This window comes from Humulus lupulus, chromosome 7 (genome assembly GCF_963169125.1).
Source record: "Humulus lupulus chromosome 7, drHumLupu1.1, whole genome shotgun sequence".
Taxonomy (NCBI): Eukaryota; Viridiplantae; Streptophyta; class Magnoliopsida; order Rosales; family Cannabaceae; genus Humulus; species Humulus lupulus.
Window position 1 is genome coordinate 126,932,117 of NC_084799.1, and position 7,768 is coordinate 126,939,884.

The 7,768-nt window shown below is 39.9% G+C and overlaps 1 pseudogene; it reads left to right on the top strand.

The window, feature by feature from the left end:
- The first annotated feature begins 223 nt into the window (after positions 1 to 223).
- On the top strand, positions 224 to 6,579 carry LOC133792171 (acetyl-CoA acetyltransferase 1-like; annotated as a pseudogene).
- The last annotated feature ends 1,189 nt before the right edge of the window (positions 6,580 to 7,768 follow it).

Below are 7,768 nucleotides of genomic sequence, written 5' to 3' on the forward strand. Positions count from 1 at the left end.
AAATTTGATTTATTGTATAATTTGGCATATTAAGTTTTAAATTTCCGAAATTAGTTTAAATTTCCAATTCACCCCCCCTCTTGGAAACATATCTTGGGTTAACATGTTGCAGGACGAGTTGGCCAATCTGACGGTCAATCAAGAGAATGCGGCGGAGACCTTGGCGCTACAATAGAGGGAGATCGAGCGTCAGCGTTAGGAACTGAATGAGCGGTAGGCAGACATGGATCGTCGGCAGAGAGACGCCACAGCCGCTTTAGAAGAAACCATTCAGTTGGCTCGGGGGCAAGCTGCGCCAGCTTCTCAACCGGATCAGCCACCAAATGCACCACCGCAACGGGCTTCAAATCTGAGTCCTCCACTTCAGCTAGCAAGCCCTCAAAGGTCAGAGTAACCGCTTGTTGCTCAACAGGATATACCAATTCAGAATCCTGAGTAGCAGCCACCTTCTCAAGCTGGTCGAGGCAATCCCCAGCGCCAGAGCAGAATAGGGCCGGGCAGCCTCCTCGAAGCCCTAGATGCCCAGTGGTAGATGAGCCAAATCCATCGAGCAGGGGGAAACGTCCTTCTACTAACATAAGGCACAACAAGTCAGGCTCTGCGGTCAGGGGCCCCCCATGACATAATAATGCACGGGGACCCATTGACCAACGCAGGCCTCCCCCTGATGCTCAAGAGATGCTAGCTAGAGGAGGAAACAAAGTGACCAGCTGGTCGTGCTATACTCGGTCGCAGTTTAAGGATGGCCATGACTATAATGAGGTCGATTTCGACAGGAGGAATGATGGTCGAGGGCATGAGGAAAGAGGTGGAGACAGGAACCCCCCACCAAGAGAAAATAGCTCTACGAGCCAGAACGCTGTGGGGCAGCCCTGACAGCATAACGTCTTTGATCGGCTGGGCGCTAGTGAGCAAAGGCGCAGAGATGATGACCTGAGGGACGTGCTCAACGACAGGCACGAGAGGCACGAGAGGCACGATGAGTACGCTCCTCCGGCACCAGTCGCCTCAGCGATCCCCGACGCTGTACAAGCCCAAATTGATGCTCTGAATTAGGCGGTACAATAGCTAGTGGGGAGCCGGACATCCCACATTAAGTACGATCAGAGGAGGGCACTCCGTTTGTACAAAGGATTGCTGTGGAAGAAACTCCCAACAAGTTCAAGATGCCGATATTGATGAACTTCGATCGGTATGGGGACCCAGTATCTCATGTAAACAAGTTTGAGATACAGATGGATATTCAGAAGGTGTCGGACAATGCCCGCTGCAGGATTTTCCCCGCCACCCTATCTGACACCGCGCAGGAGTGGTTATTTAAATTCCCTCCTGCTAGTATAGTATCATGGGAAATGTTCGTGAAGGAATTTTACGGACAATTCTACGTTGGTCGCGTACACCCCACTGAGGCCAACCAGCTGGTCGAGATACGACAGAAGGAGGGAGAGCCCTTGAAGGAATACGTCCAGCATTTTATGCGAGCGGTTACTGGAGCTAAAATAGTGGGCGATGAGGGAAAAATGATGGCCCTAACTACTGGGGTAAGGCGCCATTCTCCCCTTTGGAACAACCTAAGAAAGAATGGGGTAAATAGTACCCAGAAGTTTCTTGATCGAGCTGATTGATACATCAAGCTCGAGGACGCGATTGCCAATGAGGGGAAATCATCTGCGAAGGACAAGGGGCCAAAGGAAGATCCCGCCAAAGTCGCCAATGGGTCGGATAAATCCAATGGCAACGACAAAGGCAACATAAATGGGAATGGTAAAAATGGTGGAAAAAGGGTGAACAATGAGCCATCAACGTCCGAAAATAAACGCTCCAAAGGCAATAGGTACGAGCCGAGATTCACCAACTATACGGCCCTTGTCGAAAGCAGGGTGAAGGTCTACCAAGCGACCAACTCCACTGTCCCTTATAAGCGACCAACGCCTATAAGGAAGGATATCTCCAAGAGAGATACAACAAAAATCTGTTGTTTTCACAACGACTACGGTCATGACACCAATGAGTGTAACCAGTTGAAGGACGAGATTGAGTTCCTCATTAGACAGGGACACCTAAGGAGGTACGTATGAGCCACAGGAGGATCTCAGCGAGAGGCTCAAGGAGGCAACGAGCAGGCGCCTGCACGCCAAAGCTCGCCACCTTTACAGCCAGCTCCTGTGGCAGATACGTTACTCACCATCTGTGGCGGCCCACACCTTGCAGGAGATAGTGGGAAGGCAAGGGAGTGCTATGCTCAGACCTTACGCCACGACCAGGACATGGAAATGATGAGTGTGGAGGATCGAGCACCTAAGAAAGCTCGAACGGAGGAAGAGTTAATAACTTTCTCTGAGGATGACGCCCGACATGTCCGATTCCCACATTCAGATCTGCTGGTCGTGGACGTCCAGATTGCCAATATGATGGTTAAGAGGGTGTTGGTTGACACAGGGAGCTCAGTCAACATCTTGTATAAGTCTTCACTGGAGAGGATGAAGTTGTCCGTCAAGGACCTGGAGTTAGGCAACCAAACCATATATGGTTTTTCTGGCGAAGGGCTCGCGCCAACAGGGTCGATTAGGCTCCCGGTTACAGTAGGAACTGCGCCCGCGAACAAGACATTACTCACTACTTTTATAGTAGTTGATTGTCCTTCTGCATACACTACACCAAATACCCCTTTCCATAACACATGAATATAATAGTATTGAAAAAGTATTATAATACATCAAATAATAAAATAACATGTGGGAAAAAAAATTGGCGGTACCAAAATTTTGGAGCCAAATTATATTCTACTTTTTACTTTTTTATTTGCCTCTATTTTTTATTTCCAAAGCTCTAAACAGTTTTCTAACACACTTCTGACCATCCCTCAAGCCATACCCAGTTAGGGTTTTAGTATCAGCCACCGTCATCCTCTTCTTCTTCTAATAACAATGGTGATCCCAATCTTGAAAGTTGTGATCTCAGTCATGGGGCGGTCGAGAAGGAGAAGGAAGAGGAGGTAAGCGGAGCTTCTATTCATCAGGAGCTTGCCGGCAAAACACTCTTAACCCAACCCAACCCAACCGCCTACTATACCGATTCCTTGTTTCCTTCTATCTATATCTACATACATATACATATTTATATGTATAGGTAAATATAAAATTTCCCAGCCTTTTATTTAACTTGCTTTCCTTCATTTTCTTTTCCCGGAAAATTCTTCTCTAGGATTTCCCATAAAGGTACAGTTTGGACTCATAGAAAGGATTGATCTAAAACCATAAACCAAAGAAAATGCGAGGTCACGATCGGATCAACACGTGTCTACCAGATGAATTAATCATAGAGATCTTCCGCCTGCTTGATTCTAAACCCAGCCGTGATGCCTGCTCCCTCATCTGCAAGCGGTGGCTAGCCCTAGAGTGCCTTAGCCGTACCACGCTCTGGGTCGGCGCTACCGGCAGTCCTGACCTCTTCGTTAAGCTCCTTGCCCGTCGATTCTTCAATGTTCATAATGTTCACATTGATGAGCGCTTGAATATTACGCTCCCCGTTCAGCTCGTAAGATATTTTATTTACCCCAAACTAATTGACCTTCAGTTTCTGCCCGATTCTAGATTGTGATTCACACGTTTCTTCCTCGTATATTTTTTTTTCTCTAATTCTGGGTCGTATGATTGGATTGAATTAGGGCGGATGTGGTACCAATCGAGCTAAGCTTGTTCTTGTTTATCGATATGACCCAGTTTATTGTTTATTAATTGATTATGGGGACAGGGAAGAAGGCGCGGGAATAAAAATAATGTGGTTTCGTCTCTTCAACTATATGCTATTGAGAAAAATGGGCCTGAAGATGTTGGATTTGAGTCATGCAGTTGATCTGATGCTGGGTTGATTGCCCTTGGCGAAGGCTTTTCGAAACTTGAGAAGCTGAGCTTAATTTGGTGCTCTAACGTCTCAAGTTCTGGCTTAATTGCACTTGCCAAGAAGTGCTCATTTTTAACAGCTTTAGATTTACAAGTGAATTTTTGGTCTACTATACTTAAAATTTGAAGTGTTTTATGTGGGTCTTATCTGTTTCTGTTAAAATAAATGAAAGTATATTCATCGTTTACCTCATTTTTCCCAAGTGTTTGTGACATATCATTTTGGTATGGTTTTCTTTAAGGGTTGCTATGTTGGAGATCATGGTCTAGCCCCAGTATGACTTATTACTTTATAAAAAGATTAGTTTTATGGTTGAAGTTAATTTACAATATCCATCTTGGTTCACAATTTTGTAACTGTAGGTTGAAGTGCCTGGGGGCCGAGGGAAGCCATCCAAAATTGTTGACAAGGATGAAGGTCTAGAAAAGGTATGCACATCTAATAGAAATAGAATTTACTTTAGAAAATTTGTTCTTTTGACAGTAAATTACATAAATTACTGTTGTAATTTTTTTTTCACAATGCAAAAATCAAAATTAGAGTCAGTTCATAATCCATATTTCTTCTCTAGTTGTGAATGTTTCTTGCTTGCTCATTTGGAAAGCAGTTTTGTTCCATAATTAGAAGTTTCTACCAGTGCAATTTATTGGCTTGATTGCTTCTAGGGTACTAGGATTTTTTGAGGTCCATTTTAAAAAATATATATATATGGATGTGGGTTATCTTGATACTAAATGGTATATACTAAATTTTGTGAACTTGTATAATTATTAATATTTATGTCATAGTAAGGTTTTCTAGTTAAAAGTAGATTTTAAGTCAGATTTTTCAATACTTCCTTCAGTACTTTTAATTTGTTTTTGTCTCTCTTCATAGTTTGATGCTGCAAAATTAAGAAAGCTAAGACCAAGTTTCAAGTAGAATGAGGGCTCTGTTACTGCTGGCAATGCTTCAATCATAAGGTTCCCACCTCTCTCTTTCCCCCCGCCGCCAATGCTGAAAAAAAAATTATTAACTTAGTGTGGTAATGCAATTAGATATATTGTTTCCTGTGCCTTCTGTTTAGAGGCTTGTACTATCTAAATACTCATTTACTTTCTTATACATTTAAGCAACTGGTGTGCAACACTTATTGTAGTTTATGCTACAACAAAACTGGTTTATTTTCTGTGGGCAACCTTTTTCTTATTTTTATGTGTGTGTGACTAGGGTTTCAGATTTTAACTTGCCTTAATATGGTTTGGTTTTTATCATGAATAGTGATGGTGCAGCTGCATTAGTCCTAGTGAGTGGAGAGAAGGCACTTCAACTTGGATTGCAAGTAATTGCAAAGATTAAGGGCTATGCTGATGCAGCTCAGGTACTCCAATGAATTGGCTTCCTAGTTCTATTTTACTGTTGCTGAAACATAGCTCAAAGAAGATTATCTTCGCAGGCACCTGAATTCTTTACAACTGCTCCAGCCCTTGTGATACCAAAAGCTATTTCAAATGCTGGTTTAGATGCTTCTCAGATTGATTACTATGAAATAAATGAAGCGTTTTCTGTAAGATTTTACTACTTATAATCCCTATACTGTTCTTGATTTAGTAAGCATTTTTTTTCATTCATTTATATTTGTACTTTTTCTCTCTAGGTTGTAGCTCTAGCCAATCAAAAGCTGCTTGGTCTTAATCCTGTGAGTTTGGAGAAAACTAGATAATTTCTTTCAAGTTGATTCAATCTTAAGTCTGAAATGTATGCTATTTTAAATGTGATCACTCTTCCATTTTCTGCAATTTGTATAGTCATTCATCTGTCCACAATGCATTTAAGCTTTGCTCCATTTTGTCACTATCCTTGTCTACATTTTTTTACTCTTCCAATTTCCAAATATCTCAGGAAAGCCTTAACGTACATGGTGGGGCTGTATCATTGGGACATCCATTAGGATGCAGTGGAGCTCATATCTTTGTCACATTGTTAGGGGTAATCTATAAGCTTCCCTTATCTTGCAATGCATTCCTAGTTTGACATTCTAATATCATTTATATAGTTCTCTGGTTTTGTTTACATGTTTTCTTAATGATCTAAAGTCATAGTTCGTGGTCATATCTAAGCTTATGCTTTCTACATATACTCATGTGAAGTGATCTCGTGTTTCTCATAAAAGAGACATTGGTAACTATGCTCTCTCTGATATATTTTACTTGGAATTTATGAAATAAGAATAATGTTGTTGCAGGTATTGAGACATAAAAAGGGAAAGTACGGGGTTGGTGCCATATGCAACGGTGGCGGGGGAGCTTCTTCACTTGTTCTTGAGCTCATGTAAGACCTGTAATTGTTTTTGAGCTTATCTTGATTGAATTCTCCTGATCGGATTTTTTATTTTCTTCTTGTCATCTCGATTTGTTTTCAGTGTCTGCGCACTGAAAGCTAATTTTAATCTTTGCTCCCTTTGAATTTTCCGAAGCTTAATAGTAATTTACAAAGATTTTATTTTCATCTTGCAGGTCGGTGTCAAGGATAGGACTTTCGTCCTTATGATCTTGAATTTATTGTTTACCATCATCCTAACTAGTATTATGTTTTTCCACTTCTTTATAATTTAAACTTTGTTACAGAAAAAAAGTAGCAATGATAATTCTGTAATGGATCCATTAAGAAAAAAGCAATGTTCTCTGTTCCAACTTACCATGCCTTCAGTGCTCATGCTTGCAGTCTTTGTTCTTTCTAACCCTTCCCTTTCCTCCTCGTGCTTTTGTCTACTGGAGGAGTAAGTTTCTCTTAGGTTTAAACATGTATGTGAGCGATAGATTCATCCATGAAAAAAAGCAGCTTGATGAAAAGTCTATTTTGCTTATTTATTCTGATGCATATAATGATATTAGTATAAAGAAGACGTCACACAAAGGTTCAGCTTATTCAATTTCAATACAAAGAGCAGAGTACTTTAAGCCGGCTTGACCAAGTACTCCTCTTAAATTAAAATTTTAAGTTATCTTTGTTTTATGGATATTTGTTCAAGATCAAGTTTTTTGATAGACTATTCTTCTAACTGTGTTAATAGTAAATTACACTGATAGTTGTTTTTCAGAGGATGAAAAGTTCTCTAAAAATCTTAACAAAGGAAAACCAAAGAGAATGGCATATACCTCATTCTATAATACAATATTTTTTAGAGATTAGACTTTAAGAAAGAGAGAACTAGCTTTGTGAGAGAGTTTCTTCAAGACTTCTATTATGTCTGAACTGTTATAATTTGAGTGTGCTAGTTCTTCTCAACTATGTATAGGGTGTGATCTCAGATTGTTGATGCTTAATAAAGACTTATGGTGTAATCTCAGATTCTTGTGCATTATTACATTTGATTCTTCTTACTGTGTTACTGTTATTCTTGTGAGCTAGTTTTGCTAATATATGTTTGCCTAAAGTTGACAAGCAAGTAATAGTATAAATATATTATATAGTAATAGTATACATATAAATATATCTTTGTAATAGAAAGATAATATTTCCTACAATAGAACTTTAATAATAATAGTTTTTTAAAAATTTGTAGGACCATGTTTGATGTGTTGCTTGTGGACTTCTTGAATGTCATGTTTACAAGTTGCCACTTATGATAACTTTACAAGCTTGTCTCTATTTATTTAATGTAGTTTAGAATTATAGATGTTTCCTATACGAAAGCCTAAAAGATTGAAGATTCTAGTATTTCTTGAGACTATATATATAGATAGAGGTATCTAAGTAGGTCTGATTCATGTCTTTTAATCTCAAAGTTGTTGCAGCCCCAAATTAGTAGAAATTAAATGATAGCTTCTACTAAAGATAAAGTTCTACAAGCTAGCAAATATTGTCAAAAATTGCACTAAATGAT